General features: G+C 42.9%; 1 protein-coding gene across 1 annotated transcript in view; it reads right to left on the reverse strand.

Moving 5' to 3' along the window:
• Positions 1–25,386, reverse strand: part of KAZN (kazrin, periplakin interacting protein) — a 1,348,869-nt gene that overhangs the window by 914,619 nt on the left and 408,864 nt on the right. The gene's annotated exons all lie outside the window — the stretch shown is intronic.

Genomic DNA, 25,386 nt, shown 5'->3' on the forward strand with positions numbered 1-25,386 from the left:
GAAATACACCTGAGTGCTCCTGCCTCAGGGCCTTTTCAGGTGCTGTTCTGCCCGCCTGGCAGGCTCCATGGGTGGCTCTCTCACCTCCTCAAATCTCTGCACAATGTCCAGACTGCCCTCCCTCCCTTATGGCTCTTCATGTTCTCCGTGCACTTATCCCATCTGACATTCTGTGTATTGGGTTGGCCAAAAAGTTCTTTTGGATTAACCTGAACGAACTTTTTGACCAAACCAATATTTGATTTGTCTCTTGTCTCTTGTCTGCCTCCTGCACTGGAATATCAATTCCACAAGTGTGGGGATATTTATCTTCTTAGCTCATTTCTGTAGCCTCAGTGTCTAGAAGAGCATCCGACATATCCTAATAAGCATTTCTTGAATGAATAAGAAATAGAGAAGCAAATAAAGGAGGAGATGTCCTGAAAATTTTGCCAAGATACTAGAATGACTATTTGGAGAAACCAAAAGCAATGACTGTTTAGAGAAATCAAAAGGGACTTTCTTGGTGGTTCAGTGGTTAAGAATCCACCTTCCAATTCAGGGGATTCAGACTTGATCCCTGTTTGGGAAACTAAATTCTCACATTCTGTGGGGCAAGTAAGCCTGCCCACCACAAGTAGAGAAGCCCACCCACTCTAACTAGAGAAGCACGTGCACCACAATGAAGAGTCTGCATGTCAAAACAAAGACCCCAAACAGACACAAAATACATAAATCAATAAACAAAATTTAAAAAGAAAAAAAATACTCCTTATAAAAAACAGTGATAACAGACGACTCAGAAAATAGAAATAGAGTCAGCAGTGTACTCCGTTTTCAAAAGAAACATCCACTTGCTTTGTGCCTCTGTAAAACCTCACAATTTGGCAACAGCACATTTGTGCATTCAAGGGGAGAATGAACAACATCTCAGCAGCTCTCGTGTTTCCTAGAATCAGTCAAAAGGCTCAAAGTTACCCAAAGTAATCATCACACAGTAGAGTGGGATTAAGTCACAGAATTTCTGGAGCTCACAGAGGAACCCCCCAGTTCTTCCAAAGCCTTCTCAAGGCTTAGAAGTGGCTGTCTGTCTAGGCTTGAAGTAAAGGTTCCTTTCACGTCTCTGCAATTTCTTGATCTGAGAGATGGGAGCATTCAAGGGAGCCATGTCTGCTGAAAGAGTGGAGTTTCTGACACCTCCTTTGGGAAAGCTGATGAACCCCATATGAGCGTGATGAATGTGCCGCTTCCAGATGGTTACTGAACCAGAGCCAGGTCAACGTGATGGATGAGGGTCTTGCCAGGACACCTGGGGAGGGGTGCTAGAATGTTCCTAAGCCTGGAAGAGAAAGGCATCCCACAGAGGCCTGGACAGTTAAAAAGGAGGCCTTGGTACGGGTGTCTGGGGAGCCTGGGACATCACATGCCTTTTTCTGTGCCATGGCCGTTGTCCCAACTCTGCACAGTGAAAGCCTGTGCTTGGCTCCATCCGTCCCAGTTGGGGAAGGAGAGAGGACAATATACCTCCTACAGAGAGCCTGAGCCTTGGCCCTCAGAGGCTCACAGCTGTGTGCATCTGGGACAGACTGTCCCGTCCAGAGCCGCACAAGCAGTCCCAGGACTCTTCAGGCTTTCGTGGCTTCATCTTAGGAGTCATTCACCTGCTCTGTGGCTCATCCAATGTGTCAATAACCTGAGACGTTGGGGTCTCCCTACAAACCCCCATTATTACCTTTCCCTGCCTCCTGAATCTGAAGCCACTCTGATTTAAACTCCAACACAAGAGACGTTTATTGAACAGTTACCAAAAAGTCAGCAATGTTGGTTTCTCTCACTTCTATTAAAGCATATAACCCTTACATATTTCTGTGAGGTCACAAACAGCTACAATTCAGGTGAGATCCCAGAGCAAAACCCACTTGCATGAGGCTTCACAGCCAATAAGTGGCAGAGCTAGGACTTAATCTGGTCTAACAATACCCCTGCTCTGCTGCTCCATCCCAGCTGCCATAAAATTCAGTCCTTGAGAAATGAATTTAATATTCTGAAGCCAAGTATCTCAACTCACCAATACATTTGGCTCTCCCTGGTAAAGATTCTCAATTAAGCTAATGGCAAAAGAAGTCTCTCTCCCAAAATTACAGTTGACCTCTGTCTTAAGAAAAAAGCAAAAAAGAAGCAATAATCTAAAATACAATTTTAGGACTGTGGATGGTTCATTGTGAGATATTGCAATGAGGGTCTCTATCTCTCCTTCCCTGTCTTCTCTTTTTATCTTCCCAGCTCTGACACTTCATAGAAACAACTAGCCTTCCATTAAATTGCTTGATTTTTCCTTTCTTAGCCTTCACCCTTCTTTGCAATGCTGCTTTGAAAAATAAAGACATACTACATTCAGGGCTGAACAAGCAAAAATAAACTAAATTATAGCAGAAGGGACTTAAGAGATAAGGATGAACTTTCTGGTCAAAAGGGTAATTAAGCATTGACATGGCTTTAGAACAAAGCATCAGCTAGTCAGACATGCTGATTGTCATGTTGGGTGAATACAGCAAGGACTCCAATCGTACCACTTGGGGCAGGGAAGGGGAGAGGAAGAGTTGCTAAAGAAATGGATGAATGCCTATGTCTTTATAAATCTTGCAATTCAATGATGAATTCATAAGTAGAAAAGACTCAAGCCCTTCCTGGGAAAAGAAACAATATTTGGGGGGCAGGAGGACCTACTCTGTGTCATATCCACTGAATATGTTATCCCATTTCATTCTCCCCAAAATTCTTTGGGGTGCATGCCATTATTTTTTTTACCACTGTACAGATGACAAAGCCTTCCCTCCTCCCTCCTCTCCTTCCTTTTTCCTTCTCACCCTCCCTTTCTCCCTTCCTTCCTTTTGATTTCAAGATAAGACCATTATTTCATTACACACAAGTTGGTGGGGTGAGATAGGGTATCTATTTTCTGACATCCATATGTATATTAAGTGTTAACTGTGGGCAAAGTCATTTGGCTCATCCTTGAGGGTACAAAAAGTGCTATGGTAGGTTGTGATTCCATGTACTGAAAAAACCTTTGTAACTCAGATCAACCAGCAGATGGAGGGTTAGAGAGTGTATCCTTCCTGGGTTGCAGGCACAGAAGGATACTGAAGAGAACCAGGTAAGATGTTTTGATACTAAGGAAAGAGAAATGGAATCTAAAGAGTAATGAGCACTTTATTTGGTACTACTTCCATGCAGAAACCTAAGGATGAGAGAGGCTGGAGCAGGGACACTCTATGCCAGAAATGAAAAACCCAGCTTCTCTTCTGGGTTTAGCTCAATTCCACCCACCCTCTTGCCTGGTGTGAGGTCATTAGTGATGACTTGCAAGTGGTGCAGCACTTCGGAGGCAACCAAGTCTTGGTTCTAATTATTTTGCTCACTATTTACTTAAGCAAATGATACAACTTTTCAGTAATTCAATCAGGCTACCTTATCTATAAAACTACCTAACTCATTAGGTTCTTGAAAACATAAAATTATATCACACTTGTAAAAGATTAGCCCAGTGTTAGGCACATTGTAAGTGTTCAGTGAATGATCGTTGTCTAAGTCATACCACCTATCACTTACTTAGGGTGACTTCAACAGTGTAAACGTGAGATAGATGGATAGATCATTCTGATTGTTACAAGTAAAGCCGCCCCCATTCCTCTCAATGTGCTGCATAGTGGGAGATGGCAGAATTACATGTGATTCCTTCATAGATCTCAGTTTCTGTCGTTCTCCATCTTGCTGGGAGGGCTACATTTGACCATATGGATGCGCCTGTATAAAAGCTCCTGAGGAACTTCCCTGGTAGTCTAGTGGTTAAGACTCAGCACTTTCAGTGGAGGGGATCCAGATTTGATCTCTGGTCAGGGAACTCGATCCCACATGCTATAACTAAGAGCCCTCATGCCACAACAAATATCCTGCATGACACAACTACAGCCTGGCACAGCCAAATTAAGAAGAAAAGCTCATGAAATCAGTTCCCTTCTATTTCACCCAGTGCTTGGCCATCAGAGAGCTATGTCCCAGTTCTAGGAGGAAAAGGCAAAACACTGTATTGGCAACTTAAGGGACTACATTTTGACCATTTGCAGTGTATTCACTAATTTCTGAACCTGTATTGTGATTGTTACTGCTTTTTGGGTCAATGGACCATTAGGAGGGTTGGCTTGAGTTGCCAACAAAAGGAATGGTTTCATGCATCTTTGACTTCTACAAAACCACATGGAGAGTACATTCAGAGATCCAGGTCATAAATGCCAGGATTGGGCCTCTCTGACTCCCTGCAGATGTCAGTGAAAACTTCAAAGAGATGAGATTCCAAGTGCATCTTGTTAGCACAAGTTGCTGGATATAATAAAGTCTCTCAAATTAGTTGATAAAGATCTATTCATTATCCTTATCCAGCCAAAAGAAAAATATAATTGAAACATGGTCACATGCTATAATGGGCACGGGAATAAAACTTTCTCTTCTTGCCTCCTAATTAGAAAACCAGGGGCGTAGAAAAATGCAGAAAGGCAGATCAGATAGAACAGATTTTTTTATTTGTTTTTGTTTTTTAGTTAGGAAATCTTTTCTGAGAGACTTGACAGTTAAAACATTTTATAAACTCCAAAAATGAAATAGCCTGAACCCAAAATACGTGTTCCTCCCCTTGTGTTACAGAAATGGAATGACTCCTTCACTCAAAGAAACCACTCATTAAATATTTGTTGAGTGTTCCGTGATGGATAATGGCTGGAGGAGCTCACACATCTGCAATATGTCTATTGAGTCAGGGAGGCCTCTGTGAAATGAAAGGAAGCACATTGTTCAGGGACGTCGAGGTCCTAGTTTGTATGCATAAGGTGCCCTTTCGGCAGTCTGGAGAGGGGACAATAAAAGATTCTACAGTGTGGGCAGTAGAAAGCCAGGGCATGTGGAGGCAGGAGGCGGCCTTCCCTACCCAGAAGTGCCTGTTATATCTTGAAAGGAGGGAGGACAGAACAGTCTGTCATCAAGGTCTCCACTTGAACTTCACCTGCAAGGACAAGGTCACACCTTGCAGAAAGCCCAAATAGCTACTCCTTTCCGCCCCCCACCAGGATTCTTATTTCAATTATACATTATACATTAACCCATTACTAGCCGATCACTCAGAACTAATGACTTTTTTTAAAAAGTTGTTTTCTAATGTGGGGGGCATTTCTCTATGATCATGGTTCTGTAATTCTAAAGAGAGAGGACGCTGGGCACATAAGTGTCAATGGTTAGGAGGGAACTTAGGAAAGGGTACTTTCTAGGGAATACATGCCCAGATAGATTGCTAAAATGGGCCAATGGGCTTGGGATAGCTATTATAATTGTAATAACGTAGCAGAAAACCTTAGTGCTCACTAACATCCACAGCTGGTTCTTCTCTTCTTTCTGGACATATAGCTAGACTACATACATATCCCTACCCCAGGTAATAATGTGGGGCCATGCGGGAAGCTCAAGTGTTTGCTACTTCCAGGCCAGCCTGCAAAATCTCTTACCCAATCCTCTACCTTCTCTCCTTTCACTGTCCACTGATGCAAATAGTTCAGTGGTGGATTCTGCAGAAGATGATGGAGCTGGACAATGAATGGAGTCTGGAGCCCTGAATGTCACAAGGAATTGTGGCCCTCTGCTGGCCCATACTGGATTGTGAGATGAGGGTTAAGCCCTTGAGATGTCTAGGTTTATTTGCTGAAGCAACTATTAATTCAGTTCAGTTCAGTTCAGTTGCTCAGTCATTTCCGACTCTTTGCAACCCCATGAACCATGCCAGGCCTCCCTGTCCATCACCGACTCCCAGAGTTTACTCAAACTCATGTCCATTGAGTCAGTAACGCCATCTAACCATCTCATCCTCTGTCTTCCCCTTCTCCTCCCACCTTCAATCTTTCCCAGCATCAGGGTCTTTTCCAATGAGTCAGCTCTTCACATCAGGTGGCCAAACTATTGGAGTTTCAGCTTCAACATCAGTCCTTCCAATGAATATTCAGGACTGATCTCCTTTAGTATGGACTGGCTGGATCTCCTTGCAGTCCAAGGGACTCTCAAGAGTCTTCTCCACCACCACAGTTCAAAAGCATCAGTTCGTCAGCACTCAGCTTTCTTTATAGTCCAACTCTCACATCCATACATGACTACTGGAAAAACCATAGCCTTGACTATGACTTGACATTACTTTGTTGGCAAAGTAATGTCTCTGCTTTTTAATATGCTGTCTAGGTTGGTCACAGTTACCCTAACTAATAATATAATAATAATTAGAGTTTCCCAGGTGGCCTAGTGGTAAAGAACCTGCTGGCCAATGCAGGAGATATAAGAGACACTGGTTTGATCTCTGGTTTGGGAAGATTCCCTGGAGAAGGACATGGCAAGCCACTTCAGTATTCTTGCCTGGAGAATCCCATGGACAGAGGAGCCTGACAGGCTACAGTCCCTGGGGTTGCAAAGAGTCAGACATGACTGAAGCAACTTTGCATGCATGCAATTATTATAGGTAACACCTACTGGGTAGTATCCAAGGGTTTGTTTGAGTATTTTAATCCCTTCAATAGGCACATGTAATATGTACTATAGATGCGTGCTTAGTCATGTCTGACTCTTTGTGACCCCATAGACTATAGCCTGCCAGGTTCTTCTGTTCATCGAATTTTCGAGGTAAGTATATTGGAGTGAGTTGTCATTTCCACCTCCAGGGGATTTTCCTGACCCAGGCATCAGACCTGAGTCTTTTGCATCTCCTGCATTAGTAGGTGGATTCTTTACCACTGGTACCACCTGGGAAGCCCAATATGTACTATAAACATCCCACTTCATTGCTTGGGAAACTCAAGCTCAGAGAGACTAAGTATCTTGCCTAGGACCAGGCAGCTAGAGAATAATAAAAGCCCTGGGTACAAACAGTGGAGAAGATAAAACATAGAAATGAAGACAGGTGGGCAACAGATGACAAAGTCTACAAGCTTCCTGAATTCATGAAGAAGCCTTAGGGCTCTGTGGAGACATGCTGTGCTATATTCAAGGGGCCAGGCTTTAGCAGCAGATGGAAGTGGGTGCTGATCCTGAGTCATTCATAGGCCACCTATGTGCCCCTGCCCAGACACCTAGCTTCCACAAGCTTCTGCATCATCACCTGGCAGTGGGGTCAGGGAAACAGCCCCTCCTTGGATGTTTGTGAGGATTACATGAGATCAGTGTTCATTGCCCCTGTGGAACTGGTTGCGTGGTAGAATTGAATGAACGTTGGTTCCCTTCCTGCATGGCTAGGAGATATTTTTGATGGAAGAGGATTATTAGGGGCTGGTGAGAGGCCTGTTGTCCCCTGTGCTTACAGGTCCCAGTTGCACACAGAAAGCCTTGAACCCACAAGAGAGGTGGCTAGTGGCTCACAGGGTCCTCAGCAATGCCACAAGATTTGTAACCCAACCAAATCAGCAGCACTCGCCTGATGCTTTCCTCTGGGATCCTTGCCTTGAATCTTTTCTCATGTATTCAGGCACTTAATGCAGGTTTATTGAGTACACACCTATGCCAGGCACAGCAGATACACACAGTGGGGAACCAGAGAGGAAACACACCTGTTCTCATGGACCTGACTCTGTCACCGGGGCTGGAGGACAAGCAGATAGTAAGCAAACAAACCAATGAGGTAGTTACACTGGCTGTGTCATATGTTACCAGGCATGTACACAGAGACATGGGAGAAAATAAAGAGAATGGGGTTGGGCTTTGTGTCAACAGAGGGACTAGAAGAAGTGAAACCTTGAACTAATGTTTGAAGGATGAGCATGAATCCCCCATGCTATTGGTGAGGGGAGTCTTCCAGGTGAAGGGAACAGTGTAAGCAAAGGCGCTGGCTTAGGAAAGACCTTGGTATGTTGGAGATAGAAAGAGGCCAGTATAATTAAGAAAGCAGAGGTGTGAATTTAGCTTCTTTCTTTTCCAGGAAAAACTCAGTATCACTCACATTCTGGGCTGTAATTAAAGCCATGGTAATGAGATTCTGCTGCAGACTAATCACACTGGGTTGTGTGGATTTCAGTTTATCCAGCAGCTTGTTACTGCAGAGGGGACAGATCTGAATATAGAATGAAGCTCCATGTCCAACCCTGTGACTGAGATGTAAACCAGATGGGACAGGCATCCCTAGGAACATCTGGATCCTTAGAAAATAGTTCCTAGCTTGAAAAACGCATTTCCAGATAAAAATCATACTGCCATGAAGACAAATACAATACATGATGTAAATGCAAGAGAGGAGTGGGTGTATTCCCTCTCACTCTTGACCCTATGTTGGGGTCTGGGCTCCTCTGGCCAGACTGGGTTATCCTCTGATCCTGGCCATTGTCTAGCAATTGGAGAAACTTGAGCTTCATGGTCTGCCCTAGGGATCCAGGAGGAACTTCAGGCTGTGCCTGGATGTCCCTATACCAATGCCAGAGACCAACTTGGCCTTCTGAGTCTTCCCAGATGTTACATGAAGGAAAATCTCAGAAAAGCACAGGAGGCTCCCTTTTCTCTTCCCTAGGATGTCTAACATGCAGTCTGAGCAATTTGACAGCAACCTGATTCTCTCCCTTTTCTCTACCCAAATGATAGTGGATCCAACATGATGTGAGGGGGAAGGTATGTTGCCTTCCTGAGGTGATGACAAGACCAGGTCAGATCCAAGGGAAGGAAATGATTGAGAGCTTTCTGAGAGAGTTTTATTTCAAGCAACCTTCTCATCTTTAAAGAGGACAGGAGCCTTTTCTTCATGTAATAAAATGATGGTAATCATAACAGATCAACAGATGCTGACTCAGGCAGTAATATCAACGCTATCACTTTTGTGGGTGGAATTCTAAGACACCCCCAAATGAGGAAGGTCCCTGAATTATGCCAAGGAATGAAGCAAACATAGGTCACATATATTAGACTCAATTCCAGGGCCAGATTCTTTCCTGCTAGTTAGTTCAGGTTCACCATCAAGCATGGAGCTTGCCAGGAGGGGAGACATGGGCTTTTTGTTGTTGTTTGTTTTTTTAACTCTCATCATACAGTTTCTATCATGCAAGTTGTATTTTTCCCTCCTTAGATCTTTGTGTTTCTTCTTCACCTTTTATCCATAATGTATAAGCTATCTCTTGAAAGACTTGCTGACTTTGGTTCTCTTTTTGTTCCATTTTATTGACTCGTCTAAATAAAAAGTCCTACTTCTCATGCATATGTGTTTTGGAATCCTGAAGCTGACAGTGAGATCCAACATGGAGAACTTAGTTGAAGCAAAGGAACATGAATAAAAGGTGTATATAGGGCTTGGCAGCTTTACACTGTATTGTTTGAGTAAAACATAATTATTAGAATAAGATCCTTGAAACTATTTTCTGATTTTTAACCAGAGACTATTACTTGGAAGGAAATTGAGATAAACTATTTCAATGTTTAGTACTGAATAAAAGTGTGCAGAGAGGAACTCACTAAAATTCAGAAAAAGTGAAGTGAAAGTTGCTCAGTTGTGTCCCACACTTTGTGACCCCATGGACTATATAGTCCATGGAATTCTCCAGGCCAGAATATTGGAGTGGATAGCTGTTTCCTTCTCCAAGGGATCTTCCCAACCCCGGGATCGAACCCAGGTCTCCTGCATTGCAGGCAGATTCTTTATCAGCTGAGCCACAAGGGAAGCCCAAGAATACTGGAGTGGGTAGTCTATCCCTTCTCCAGTGGATCTTCCTGACCCAGGAATTGAACCGGAGTCTCCTGCATTGCAGGTGGATTCTCTGCCAACTGAGCTATCAGGGAAGCCCAAAATTCAGAAATGTTTATTAATTAATGACAAAAACAACAAAAAGAATGACAAAAAGAATGGATTAGTATTAGGAATCCTCAGAACTCTAAAGTCTGAGAAATACTTTTCTATAGCCTATATCAGAGATCTGTTTTGTTGCTTTGGTGTTAACAAAACCCATACAAAGGATAGTTCTATGAAGCCTGAGTAGTTTCAGGTCATGTCAAATGGGTGTCTGGTTCAAACAGAACAAGAAGTTTCTGCCTAAGAGGATGTATAATGTTTTTTTTAATTTGGTAAGCAACCCTGGTCGCTAAGTGGTAAAGAATCCACCTTCCAATGCAGGAGATGCAGGAGATATGGGTTTAATCCCTGGGTAGGAAGATCCCCTGGAGTAGGAAATGGCAACCCATTCTAGTATTCTTGCCTAGGAAATCCCATGGACAGAGGAGTCTGGCAGGCTACAGTTCATGCTGTCACAAAAGAGCTGGACACGAATTAGTGACTAAACAACAACAAAGCATCTATTTTTCCTTCTGATAATACAAGAAATTGGAACCTTGTTTCTTCCACTGTTAGGAAGTCATAAACAATGTCTTTTGACTCAAAGGTGGAAATGTGGCCCAGGCCTGGCCAATCCAGGTACTTCTTTCCCATGGCTACAGTCATGGATCAAAGGTAGCTGGGAAATCTGAGTGGGGTCAAGACTAGTGAACATCAGTCAGCCCCGGGAGATGTGATGAAATTATGGAGAATGACACCCTTTCTTTCTGTAAATGCTGATGGTAGCCATCTTACTACCACCTTGGGAGTGCTGACTGAAAAATGAAGTCAACACAGAGAAAAGCACAGGGCAGAATTGGAGGGAATCAGATTCTGATCATCACTTGAACACCTGGCAGCTGATCTGCTGGATTCACGCCTTGATCTTCCAGTTGTGTGAATCAGACATTCTTTTTATGACTTAAATCAATTTGGGATTGTTTACTCTAATTTCTCTGGAGATTTCAATGTCTGTCCTGATGTTTCTACAATCATTTCCTCAAACCAAAATTTCATGGAGTCAGAGCTTTCTTTTGGAAGAACAGAAGGATATATTTGGGTTTTACAAAACATCCAAATTTTAGAGCTGAAAGGGACTCGTCCTCATCCTTTATTGCTGCATGGAAAACCACCTCAACATGTAATGGTATAAAAAAACCACTGTTGCATGATTCTCCTGGATCTTATGGGTCAGGAATTCATAGAGCACAGCAGGGATGGTCAGTCTCTGCTTCATGATGTTGGAGGCCTCTGCAGACAATATGTCAATCATTTGAGGTTGGAATTATGTAGAGGTTTCTTTGCTTATACATGTGGTGCTAGGGCAGTTATGATTCAAAGGCTAGACTCAGCTGGAATTTCCAAACAGAGCACCTATCCATGGCCTCCCCAAGTGGCTAGCTTGTGCTTCTTCACAGTATGGAGGCCCTGGGATAGCTGGATTTCTTACATGGCTGCTCAAGTTCCAGTGAATAAGATAAAATGTACAGTTAAGACAGATGGAACACAGACTCCCACCTGTCCATGGGAAGAATGTCAAAGAATTTAGAGCCATGTTTTAAGAGCACCATGCATGCGTCTCTCTCTCTCTCTCTCTCTTCCTTGCCTTAGCACATACTTCTCCTGTCAGGTAATATTCTTCTCTCCTCCTTGTCCTCTCAGTGTCTCTCACTTCGTCATTCATGGCTCTGTACCATGTTACTTCCCAAACAAGAATCTCTTTAACTTTTTCCAAGTTGGCCTAGGGGTTGTTTTGCTCTGCTGTATTCACACCTCTGCTTGTCTTGCCAAATTGAAATTGTCTCATTCTTCTTTGTCCCTCTTCTCTAAATTATGCATATTCCAAGCAGTGCAGATCATGCTTTTTATTATTACAAATATTTTTTGGCTCCTGGCATATAGAAGATGCTAAAAAAAGTACATATTTAGTGAGAATGTCTAACCCCCTCACTTTGCAAATGACAGAATATTTGTCCAGCAAGGCACATACATTGTCCAAAGTCACACGACTCATCTGTAGTCACCTAGAACCCACGGCTCCCGTCTGGAATTCTCATGGTTCTTCACCTATACCACCACAGTGTTTCAGACACAAAGCCCTGAGCAGCGCTCAGAAAGGCTTGCATATGGTGGTCATAAACCCAGGAGCATCTGTGCAGTCACTCTCTGCCAGGAAAATCTCTGGCTTCCCAAACTAATTTGTGATGCTTTTAGACCGGGGAAAAAACACAATAGATTGAGAGTGGCATTGTACACTTGCAAAAATGAGAACCAATTGCGTTAGTTCACGCCTAATTACCTTATGCATTTTGTCAGCAGGCTCTGTACTTCTCAGCTGAGATGTGCAGTACAAACACCACTGGTTCCCTGCACATATGCAGCAGACGTTTGGCATGCCAACATGCGGGCAGGTTATCACCAGGAAAAAAAAAAAAAGGTGAACAGTTGTTCTGAAATGCTTTAGAAATACACTCTGAGCAACTTTCATTTTCTATGAACCTGTCCCAAATGCAAAGTAGAACCATAATATCAAGGAAATCTACATATAAAGCATCTAAATTAAATCTAAATCTAAATTAAATCTGCAAGTCAAGGGTATGAGAACCAAGCCTGATTACTTGACAACCATGAAAGTAGGTGAGTTGCTGCTGCTAAGTCGCTTCAGTCGTGTCTGACTCTGTGCCACCCCATAGACGGCAGCCCACCAGGCCCCACCGTCCCTGGGATTCTCCAGGCAAGAACACTGGAGTGGGTTGCCATTTCCTCCTCCAATGCATAAAAGTGAAAAGTGAAAGTGAAGTCGCTCAGTCGTGTCTGACTCTTAGCGACCCCATGGACTGCAGCCTACCAGGCTCCTCCATCCATGGGATTTTCCAGGCAAGAGTACTGGAGTGGGGTGCTGCAGACTTCAAAAGGGCTTCCCAGGTGGCACTAGTGGTAAAGAACTTGCCTGCCAATACAGGAAATGTAAGAGACGTGAGTTCGATCCCTGGGCTGGGAAGATCCCCTGGAGGAGGGCATGGTAACCGCTCCAGTATTCTTGCCTGGAAAATCCCATAGACAGAGGAGCCTGGTGGGTTACAGTCCATAGGGTCACAAAGAATCGGACAAGACTGAAGCGACTGAGCACACACACACACACACACACACAGGCTTCAAAAAGGAAGAAGCTCACACACATAACAGTTTTTGAAAAACACAGATCATGAATGATTATTTGCAGTGTGATCTTATTTACATAATGTGCAAAACCTTGTAAAACTAAAACCATGTTGTTCAGGAAGATGTAAGTGTTAGCTAAAACTATAAATAACGGCCAGGGAATCATCAAATTGAGGAGAGTGATTAGCTTGGCTGAGGGGGGAAAAGGGAACGTAATTAGAGTACCAGAAATGTTCCATTCCTCAAGATGGGTGATGGGTACACAGGGGTTTGTTTCATTATATTTTATACCTCTCATAAGCATCTTTTTTACATGCATGTAATATTTCATAATTTCTGGAAAAAATGGAAGGATTATATGGAAACATCCTTAAAAATTTGTAACATCCATGACAATATGTCTTTAATATACTAAATGCCCTGAAAAACTAATTTTAAAAGTTCAACAGCCCAAATAATATATGTGCAATGTCATGAAATGGCCATAACAACAACAAAAGATACCAAATTTTAATATATGGAATTAGCAGAGAATAAACATGGTGGTCATACCCAAAACTGGATGGGTGAGTAAGAAGACAGGCACACAGCTAGTGGGAAGTCCTATTTGCCAACCTGAATAAAAAGCCCTCGTGTATTGATAGACTTTGGCACAGTGATTCTATCTCTAGGACTTTATCTCAAAAAAATACTTGGAAAAGTAAGTACTCAGGGATGTATGTTTAAGAATGCTCACTGCAAGGATTGTTCATCACAGTGAAAAATGGGAAACTGCTCAAGTGTTTAATTCAAGACTGGCTAGATAAATTATGATACAACTATGCAAGAGACTAATACAAACAGATTAAAATTATGATAAAGCTCCATATTTATTGATATGGAAAGATTCAGATGACACATTGTTGAGTAAGGAGTATGGTGATAGAATGGAATATGTGAGCACAAATTCATTTTGTTGCAAAAGTGTAAGTATATGCACGTGTGTGCTCCCAAACTGACGCCTGCCTTCACCCTCCCTTGCCCGGGTGAAGGTCAGGGCCTCCTAAACAGTCTTCTGCCATGCCTTCCTGCAGCCCCTTCTCAACACAATAGCCAAAACAGACCTTCTAAAACACAAGCCAGATCATGTCACTCCTCTGTTCAAAATGCTCCAAGTGCCCTCCGAGGGTCAGCTCTTGGAAGTCAGGTCTTTTTTGTCTTCTGCGGTATTTCCAGAACAGTGCTCAGCACATGGTAAGCCTTCAATAAATAGCTATAGCATGAATAAGTCACTAAATAAAGGGGCAAATGAAGAAAGTCAATTCAGATGGTCAAATGTAATGAAGAAGGTAAACAGATTAGTGAGTCCCTGTGAGGCCAGGCAGGCAGGTTGCCTCTTTAAATCAAGTGACCAGAGGTGGCTTCTCCGACAAAGTGTCATTTGAGCATGACATGAATGAAGAGAAACCAGGTGTTCAAAGACCCAGAGGGAGAATGTTCCAGGCGGAGGGAACAGTGAGGCACAGGTATGTCAAGCCAGGAGTATCTGGAAGCATTTCAAGGGACCAAAAGAAGGCAATTCAGTACCCTAGGAAGTTATCTTGTTTTCTATAAAAGCTATGACAAACCTAGACAGCGTATTAAAAAGCAGAGACGTCACTTTGCTGACAAAGGTCCTTCTAGTTAAGGCTCTGGTTTTCCCAGTAGTCATGTATGGATGTGAGAGTTGGACCATAAAGAAGTCTAAGTGCTGAAGAATTGATGCTTTCAAACTGTGGTGCTAGAGAAGACTCTCGAGAGTCCCTTGGACTGCAAGGAGATCAAACCAGTCAATCCTGAAGGAAATCAGGAAGGAATATCAGTCCTGAATATTCATTGGAAGGACTGGTGCTGAAGCTGAAACTCCAATACTTTGGCCACCTGATGCAAAGAACTGACTCATTGGAAAAGACCCTGATTCTGGGAAAGATTGAGGGCAGGAAAAGAAGGGTATGACAGAGGATGAGATGGTTAGATAACGTCATCAACTCAATGACCTAAGTTTGAGCAAACTCTGGGAGACAGTGAAGGACAGAGAAGCCTGGCGTGTTACAGTCTATGGGGTGGCAGAGTCGGACAGGACTTAGCAACAGCAACACAGTGACAACATCGCAGGTGATTATGAATGATTCTTTTTTCTCTGTTTAATGGTTTTTTCCACTGCTTTAGCAATGAACATGGATTAACTGCAAAATCTGTAAGCTCAATTCTACTCATCTATCTGAGACTGAGCCCTGGGTCAGGAAACCTGGGTTTTTATGGGCCCTGAGGGTAGCTGTGTGCTTTGTGATCATGCATAAACTACACAATCCTCTGTAAGATGGCAATATCAGGGCTCCACTGCCTATCTAGTTTGAAAAACCCGTAATTACATGTTTTCCCCATTCTCCCCAGAGTGAGATTAGAAACTCCTTTCCCCTGTCATGGAGCATAGACCCTATCTTAAATTTACAAAGAGATAAATAATGTTGTCCCTAGCAACAGCTGCTGACATTCCTTTACACACTGGTTCCCAGAGCCAACAAATTCTATTAAGTTATTTGTTTGTCTCTTTTATTGATGTAAGAACACTTAACATGAGATCCTTCCTCTTAACCAATTTCAAAGTGCACAATAACAGAGCATTGTTGACTACATGTAAATTTCTAACGTGACTTTTGCAATTTCCTTCTCTTTTAGATTCACTAGGGTAAGTATGCATGGAAGGAAGAGTTATGTGAAATCAAGACCCAGCATGGCTGCTTTGATGGTCTAAATGAAGGAGCATAATTTTTTTGGTTGATGTTATAATAAATCACTCCATTCTCTCCCCTTCCTTCTTCTCTTCCTCTCCCTCCTCCTCTTTCTCCCACAGATGAGATGGGGGTGGGAAGGAAGATAAAGGAAGGAGGTTTTGCTTTTTGCCTGTGGGCTAGCGCAGGGCCAGCCTAGGAACCCACAGGTTAGCAGACTTATCTAATTGATGCTTCAGGGTTTGCAGGAGCTCTGAGAGAAGAGAAGATGAATGTGTGCTCCAAGAAAAAAGAAGGATGCTGAGTTTATGGAGGTGGCCCAAGAGGGAAAATGGTTTCAAACAAGAGAGAAGCAAACAGAAAAGAGCAAGGCAGTGTGTGTATGGCGGGGGGGGGGAGGGGGGTAGTGGGGGCGGGGAGAGGGGTGGTGGGGTGTGAAGAGTTGGGGAGGGGGCAGGAAGTTACTCTATAGTCCCAGCTGGCAGAGAGTGGGTACTCAGTAAATATTTGTTGTTTTAATAAACATGCAATTTTTTTATGGGTTTTCTTTCTCTTCTTCCTTGAGAAATGATGCACAAATATGCTGGAAGATAATTCTCATGCAAGTTGTATTTGACATTGACTGGGCTTCCCCACAAGGAAACCTCAGACAACCTCTCTGATTTTGCCCTCTGGCTTCACAGGGTGATTTTCAGGTTGTTTTTTTCCCCGTCTGTTACCATTTCCCACAACTGGCAGCTACAAGGTGAGGTATTATCTGTTTATCTGTGTAACTCTCCTCTCAGTTGGACAGCTTACAATATTGGGATTTACTTCCTTCTCCACTATTTAGAATAAATTTTAAGTGTAGGAGTATGACATAACTTCAGAGGGAATCTGTGTCTTTTGGCCAAAGGAAAATGTGAGCTCAGGCCACACTTTCTGGAAAGCATCATGAAGATGATACTTCACAGAGCAACAGGTCAGAAAACAGAGCAGAGTCGGATCAGGCAAATGATTTGTGTAAACGATGCAGGATTTCCCCGCAGCTGCTTTATGTAAGAGCCCCAAGCTGTTATCCACAGGGAAGGAGGTTTCACACACTTTAGAGGCAGGGTGGATGGAAGGAGATGGATAACAAAAAGCAAATATCATACCACATTTTAAGAAAGTTTGGTCTCATATACACTGTTATATTTTAAATGGATTACCATCAAGGATCTACTGTATAAAACTCTGCAATGTTATGTGGCAGTCTGGGTGGGAGGGGAGTTTGGGAAGAATGATATATGTATATATAGGGCTGAGTCCCTTTGCTGTGCACCTTAAACCATCACAATATTGTTAATCAGCTATAGTTTAAAGTAAAATAAAAAGTTTTTAAGAAATTGGGTCTCTTCGAGAAAATAAACATTATGAAACGCAAGTTCTGTGTTCTGACCCTTGCCAGGAATTCAATGTTTCTTTTAGATCCCACTTTCTTTCTTGCTTCTGGACCACCTCCACTTGCCATAATGGTCCTGATCAAGACCCTCTCTGAGCCTCTATCTCTCCTATCTGTAAAATGGGCAGAATGATAATATCACCCACCCCCACACACACATGGATTGGGAGAATTCAGTGAGCAAAAAGCATGGGAGGGTAGCAGAACCAGTGCCGGCTCATGCAAGATGTGCAGGAACTACCTGGTAAAGAGATGAGTACTAACTAGTTTTATTAACAACTTTTATCATTACCATTATTCTGAGTCTGCTTCTGTTTTCCAAAAAGGATTGCATTTGAAAGTTGCCTTCAGTGCTGTAATGAACAAGAGACAACATGAACTTTTCAGGACCACTAGAAGATAAAGCAGAGCGCGGGCTTCTAGTGGATGGGGTGGTCACTTAATTGTTCCTTTTTAAAATACAAAAAAAAAAAAACCAGCCTATTGAAGTTAATTGATATTCTAAGAACTGCACATGCTTAGTATGTATAATCTGATGAATTTGGACATAGGCAAACACCAGTGATGTCATCACCACAAGCAAGAGAATAGACATATGAACAACTCTCAAAGTTTCCTTGCATCCCTTTGGTTTTATGTTTCATTTTGTTTGTGTTGTGGTATGAACACTTAACATGAGAGCTACCCTCTTACCAAATTCTGAAGTGCATAATGCCATAATACTAACACTAGGTACTGGGTTGTACAGCACATCTTCTAGAACTTAGTCATCTTGTGTAAACTTACACCAACTGAACAGCAACTCCCCACTTCTGCCTTTCCCCAGAGCCCAGTACCACTAATGTATTTGCTGCTTCTATAGGTTTGACTATTTTAGATGATTCATACAGGTGGAATTATGTAGGATTTGTCCTCTGATTAGCTTATTTCATTTAATATAATGTCCTTCAGCTTCATCCATGTTGTCTCAAATGGCAGGGTTCCCTTCTTTTTAAGGCTGAATATTCCATTGTATGGACATATCACATTTCCTTTATCCATTCATCAGTCAATGGACACTTGGGGGTTTTTCACATCTCGGCTATTGTGAATAGCGCTGCAATGCACATGGGAGTGTAGATATCTCTTTAAGACCCTGATTTCAGTTCTTTTGGATATATACTCAGTAGTGGGACTGCTGGATCATGAAGCATTCACAACTTTGAAGAGACAGCAGAGCTTTGTAGTGGAAGCCAGAGCATGGTAGGAACCACAAGTTGAGTACTTCTACTGATTCTTCACTTCCTAGAATATGACCTCTCTGGACATTGCTTTTTGTATCTGCCAAATGAGAGGGACAACAAAACCACCTTAGCCCAAGGTTGCTCATCACACTTGACAGATGAGACAAGTGTGATAAAACCCAGCACCTCAGCACAATAGCCTCTGTAGCCTCCTTCATTTAGCCAGGCCTTAAGCAGCTGGCATTTATGATTTCATTTAAATTCCATGCCTACCTTATGAAGGGGGTACCATTGTGATCTCCACTTTACAGATGAGATAATGAGGTCTTAGAGAAATTTTTTAAAAACTTGCTGCAGGTTATATCCTTAGTCATGGTAGAGTTGGGATGTGAACTCATGAAGTATGTATCCATGGTACTTCTGTTCATGAAATGTCCCTCAGTCAACAGAAATGAATTGTTTCTGATTTCCTACAAAGCTGGCTCCTTTAGGAGATTTAACCTCTAGTCTAGACATAGATAAAATGAGATGGCACAGCTATGGCCCAGAAGGAAATTTGAGATCCCAAATGTGGACATAGGCTCAACAGATATGGATTTCCAAGTTGAAGAAAGACAGCTTCACATGATGATCAAGCTTGTGGATGCTGATGAAGTAGGTTCTTGTAGCAACAGTAGGAATCATGGCAGCGGGGTCAGGGAGGGGGATGTCTGTCTGAGTCCTGTTATTCCTTTGTTTGGGGCACCTTGGGGCAAGTAGATATCTCATCCTGGGCCAGCTACCACCACCCCTCCTGGCATCTCCATGAGGAACAGAGAGAAACCAAGCAGGCCCCTTCTGGTGGCTGCCTGGCAGAAGTGTATGGAGCAGCTGAAATCTAGAGATGCCCTGCCTCTATCCTGTGCAGCTGGTGGGAATTCCATCTGTCTGGAGGATAGTGCCCACAGGGCAGCATGAGCATCCTTGTCACAGAGATGTTCCATGGGCATGGGAGGGCCCTTGTACCAGGGAGCTTGTCCTTGCCCAGATGTTACCTGTCTTCCCAATCCTCAATTCATTTTTGCTGCTGATACAGTCTGGGCACATAAATGACTAGGATCCATGCCCTTTGTCTCTGTTATCCCTGAACCCAGGTCCAGGCCTCTCAGATTCAAAGCACCTTCTCTGATCACTGGGCCATATTGTCTGTCTATGAGATCAAGTCTCACTGGGTAAGGCTAAAAGACAAAGGACAGCAAGTTGATCATCATCACCACTGGTCCAGGTGTCCGTTGATATCATCTTCAGTAAGCATACAATCCTGTCTCAACCTAAGCATGGTTGACATTTGGGACCAGACAACCCATTGTTGGGGGAGGGGGAGTTGCTGTCCTGCGCTTTGTGCCATACTCAGCAGCACCCCTAGCCTCCACCCACTGTGTGTCAGTCATTCACTTGTGTCCCAGTGTTTGTGATCCCACGGACTGTAGCCCACAATGCTCTTCTGTCCATGGGATTTCCCAGGCGAGAATACTGGAGTGGACTGCCATTTCCTACTCCAGGGGATCTTCCCGGACCAGGGATCGAACCCAAATCTCCTGCATTGGCAGGCATATTCTTTACCACTGTACCACCTGGGAAGCCCTCTACCCACTAGATGTCTGTGACCCCCACCACCTCTACCACCCAACCAAAAATATCTGCAGCAAATGTCCCCTAGAGGCAAAAACTGCACTCACATGGTCTAAAGAATGATCTAAAGAACTCCAACTTATGTTTTTAATTTACTGACAAGGAAAAAAAAGTCAGTTCAAACTCTTGCACCCTTTTTAGATTTCAGGTTCCCAAGCTTTGAGTGCTTGGAGAGCAGACAGCAATGATACAGAGAAAATGACACCAGGTGAACCAGACTCCAACAAGGCTCCTGGGGTGACAGCATGGAAAACAGAAATGATTAAAAATCACTCTTGTGCTGAAGACTAGAGTCAAGGTACTGTCTCTGCAAGTCCCTGTCTATTAAAGCAGACTATCGATTGCCACATTGAAGCAAAAAACAAAAGCATGAGTTACTGAAAAGAAGGAGTTTTTGCCTTCGTTCAATTTTTTAGTTTTTGGGTTGGAAAACACACAGTTCGGCAATGGAGTGCCAGAAATAGAGAGAACCATTCATTTGAAATTGCTAGAGAATGTATGAAATCACAGCCAAAGTTTTCATCCAACATGAAAGTAATCAAAATCCCAAAGCCCTTGGCTACCTGGGTGCTCACAGAAGTGACAGTTTTGAGAGCTTGTTTGCCATTCAGAAGAAAACGGTCAGCCTTGATGATGGATTGTTCCTCTGCCCAGGGTAACAAATGCAAGAGCGGTATTTGTGCTGGTGATTCAGCCACACATAAACACTCTAAAAATAATGCTGAAACTGGAAGAGCCTACACCTTCCATCCTCTCCCCATCAGGACCCCAAACAGAGCAGTCCATTTGGTTTGAAATACGACTGCTGTGCTTGGCCACATACCCTGTGCAGGCCAGCTGTGCTGCTTTAGCAAATGAGAAACGTCCAGAGGGATGTCTGGCCTCCCATGGGCTCCAGCCATAAGGGCTAAAAGGAACTAAATTTAGCTTAACTATTGTTCGTCTCAGAAGTATGTTGCTGCTTGTTTGTTTGTTAACATGTTGGTGCGTGGCCGCCAGCCCTAATGATACACAATTTTGAATTGAATTCACCCAAGCTAGTCCCAAATGACTCCCATTGAGTCATTCTAGTTGGCTTGATATTGGGGCTGGAAAGTAACCCACTAGCTGTTAAGACAGACAGTCTGCCACTCCCATCTGGTAAGGATACCCAGGCAGGGGGTCCCACGTGCTTCTTTCCCTCACATTTGGCTCCATCACCTCACTTTTTCCGTCTTCCATGATACAATCCCCGACTGCAACAGCAAAAACAATAATCTCCAGTAGCAAAATGCCTAAATGTCCTGCACTCTGTCTCATGCCTCATATATGTTATCTCACTGAAGCTCCAAAATGATTCGATGAAGAGCTGGTGACGGTGGCAACAGCTGCATGAGTCTGTGAACATACTCAGCGCCACTGAACTATACACCTTAAAATGGGTGTGCTGTCTGGTTTGTGAATTTCATCTCAATAAAGCTGTTAAAAATGTTATTTAAAAAAATTTGGAGGCTGCCAAAGAGAGAAATGTAGAGCCTTAACTTTGCATGTCAGAGAAGAAAGAAGGCGGGAAATTAATGAGTTCAGTATCCCACTTTATATGCTGGGAAAAAAAAGAACTGCTTGAGGCAGAATTTATTCCTACAGCCAGGGTCACGCAGCTTGCATGTGCCACAGCCGAATTCCCAACCAGGCTTCTCTGGTCTTGTGGCTGACATTCTTATAGACCTTGGAGAGCTCTCGGTCGCCCATGGTTCTGGCTCAATCAATCATGAACTAGGAGGATAGAATGAAGACCAGGATACAGTATTCGTCTTCATATCCCCACAGACTCACACTTAGTAGGCACTTAATAAATGTTTGTTGAATAGATTATCTGCTTGAATTATTTTATCACATTGATTACACCAATCCATTCTATACTCAATTGCTCCAATGCTTTCATGTGTGATTTATGCTGCCTTCTAACAGAGTATCTTTGTTCGCTGCCTGGGAGAGGGCATCACTAAATTAAAAATACTCAGAAAACTTTCTGCAAACTGAGCTCTCCAAATGGGTTTGGAAATGAAAGAGGCCAAAGACCAGGGAAGGCCTGAAATGATTTTCCTGGGACTAGGAAATGATTTAAAGCAAAAGGTCAGAGCTGTTTGCAATTAGTTTCCTAAGCAATTGGTACTCAGGGGCTTTCCAGGCCTGGCTCTCCCCTTAGCTAAGGATCATGTTAATGGGAAAGTACACTGGCCCTTCTGTCCAGGTCACTCCAGAGATTCATTAGCATTTCCTCCCCTCTTTTTCTTCTGTTCTGAACTCAATTTTCATTTGAGGAACAGGAAGAACTTCTGAAGATCAGTGAGTGAGATGTTAAAGGTCTCCAAACAAATTCATATCCCTGGGCCCCCTCTTCTGAAAACAAATCTTAAAAAGGGTGAGGGAAACAGGAAAGAGATTTCCTGCAAAACAGCAAGGAGATTTTCTGATGACCTTGGGAGTTTTAAATTCAGACATTTCCCCCATTGGTTAGTTTATTTTTGTGTTTGTATGTTATTACTTATTTTCTTTCTATCTTTTTAAATTTATTTATTTGTGGCTGGGCTGTGTCTTCATTGCTACACTTGGGCTTTCTCTAATTGTGGTGAGTGGGGGCTACTCTTTGTTGATGTATGCGGGCTTCTCATTGCAGCAGCTTCTCTCGTTGCAGATCACAGGCTCTAGGCCTTCAGTAGTTGTGGCCCGTGGGCTTAGTGGCTCCACGGCATGTGGAATATTCCTGGACCAGGGATCGAATCCATGTCCCCTGCGCTGGCAGGCAGATTCCTATCCACTGCGTCACTCAATTTATTTTAGTAACAGTTCCTTTCGTTGAGGCTTAATCATTATAAACTATGATGTTGGGTGGGACTGGCCCCAAACTCTTGAACCCGTGATGAAAAGTACCTTGGAAAGGGGCTGGATGAAGCTGAGTAACGTGTTTCCTAGCCTGTTTCCACCCCTTGCATTAAGTACTGAGCACAGCTATGCACATCATGGCTTCCCAAGTGGCGCAATGGTAAAGAATCCCCCTGCCAACGCAGGAGATGAAAGAGATGTAGGTTCAGTCCCTGGGTAAAGAAGATCCCCCGGAGGAGGAAATGACAACCTGCTCGAGTACCCTTGCCAGGAGAATTTCACGGACAGAGGAGCCTGGTGGTCCACAACCCATGGGATTGCAAAAGAGTTGGACTTCACTGAGCATCTGAGCACAAGTCACATACTAAAAAACTCACCTTGTAAAGCATACAATTCAGAGGTTTGTAGCATATTAAGAGTTGTATAGCCATTGCCACCATCAAATTTTAGAACCTTTTAGTCATCCTCTAAAGAAAGCCCTTACCCATTAGCAGTCACTCGCCATAAGCCATCCCCCATTCCCAGTCATTAATTTACTTTCTGTCTCTACAGATGACCTATCCTAGACATTTGATATGAATGGAGCCATGCAATATGTTGCCTTTTGTGACTGGCTTCTTTTACTTAGCACAATATTTCCAAAGACAATCCATGTTTTAGTACTTCACTCTTTTTATGATTAAATAATTCTCCATTATATGAATATACCCCACATCACCAATCCATTCATCAGCTGATGGAAACATTTGTTTCCATTTTTTGGCTCTTATGAATAATGCCTCTATGAACATTTGTACACAAGTTTTGGTGTGGACATATGCTTACATTTCTCTTGGGTATATACCTATGAGTGGAATTGCTGAGTTATATGGTGACTAGATGTTCAACATTGTGAGGAACTGCCAAACGATTTTCCAGTTTATAATCCTATCAGCGATGGAGCTTTTCCCATTTTGAGGATTCCTTCCATACAATAGATTTCCAGACATGGAATTCCAGACTCTAAGGGCATGCACATTTTAAAGCCTCTTGATACAGACTGTCAAATTTCTTTGCTAAAAGGTAGCATAAGCAATTTCTTAGTTTTCTTTTGGCTTCATTAACTCGGATCCATCACCTTCCAAATCAGGCACAAGTTTCATTTGGTTCAGGAACCAGTTTATCCCAACTTGTCTTTGACTCTGCTCCCTGTGTACCACCCACATCTGCCATCATCCCCACCAACCTCATACCCTGCCCAGATCCTCAAGTTCAATTTGTAAATTAGTTGGGAATTTTCTCAAACAGTCTTCGTTTGTATGTGTTTTTCAAGCTCCTTAAGGTCAGGTACCATGCCTTCAATTTATTTTCTCTTTTTGGCAGAACAAGCAGAGAAGGGCTCTGCATACAAAAGTCATTTAGTGAAGGCTTTCTGACCAGTAATTTAAAAAGCATGTGAGTTGGGCAAGTGGCACAGAATTTATATTATTAAGAACACTGCCCAACAGGACAGAGGTTCCTGCTTCTGGGTCCTCTGCTGGACTGAGGACCTTTGCAGGCAGAGAATCAGCCTGCTTTGGCTTTGCAATTCCACCAACCATGTCAGAAGGTGAGGGAGTGATTCTGCAGTAGGCAACTACCATGTGCCAGATGCTTTTGCTATATGCTTTATAATTTTCCTCATTTAATCTTCAAAAAGTCAATGCAGAATTAGCAGTCAAGTACCACTGTTGTCATTTAGACATGAGAATACTGAGACCAAAAATGTAGATAGTCATGTAGAACACAGGATAGCTGTGCATGGCCCATCGTGTCTGACTCTTTACAACCCACCAGGCTCCTCTGTCCATGGGATTCTCCAGGCAAGAATACTGGAGTGGGTTGCATGCTCTTCTCCAGGGGATCTTCCCAACCCAGGAATTGAATCCATGTCCCAGCATCTCCTGCATTGGCAGATGATCCTGAGCAACCTGGAAGCCCTGTAGAACACAGGGATGACTACAAAACTGGATCTCATTTGATGTTCTATGCTGCTTATAGTACACATACAGACCTTTAAAAATCTAGCCCCACGATTAAAGTTATAGAACAAAAATCAAGTATTCCAAGTATGAAAGAAGATTCATTATTTTACCTTTTCTTTTGTCTTTTCTAAAAGTTCTTTACCCTGAAAATGGTGAGCATATTTGCATGTGATATCACTGACTTCTTACCTAGCTTTTTCTTTGTAACTGTTATGAGTCTAGAGAAATTAGTATATTAAACTATTTTTATTTTAAAATATTTATTGTTTTCTTTAAATTAGAAGTACTATGAAAGAAAATTAATAAACCAGTAATATAAGAGAGAAAAATCAAGTAACAACAATTAAGAACAGTGACAGGAGTATGCAAGAGAATTGGGATGATACAGAACATTCTTCTAAGCCAGAGAGAAATGCTTTGGAAGGATGCAGTGAGGAAAGGACCATTG

Source organism: Bos indicus, chromosome 16 (assembly GCF_029378745.1).
Source record: "Bos indicus isolate NIAB-ARS_2022 breed Sahiwal x Tharparkar chromosome 16, NIAB-ARS_B.indTharparkar_mat_pri_1.0, whole genome shotgun sequence".
NCBI lineage: Eukaryota > Metazoa > Chordata > Mammalia > Artiodactyla > Bovidae > Bos > Bos indicus.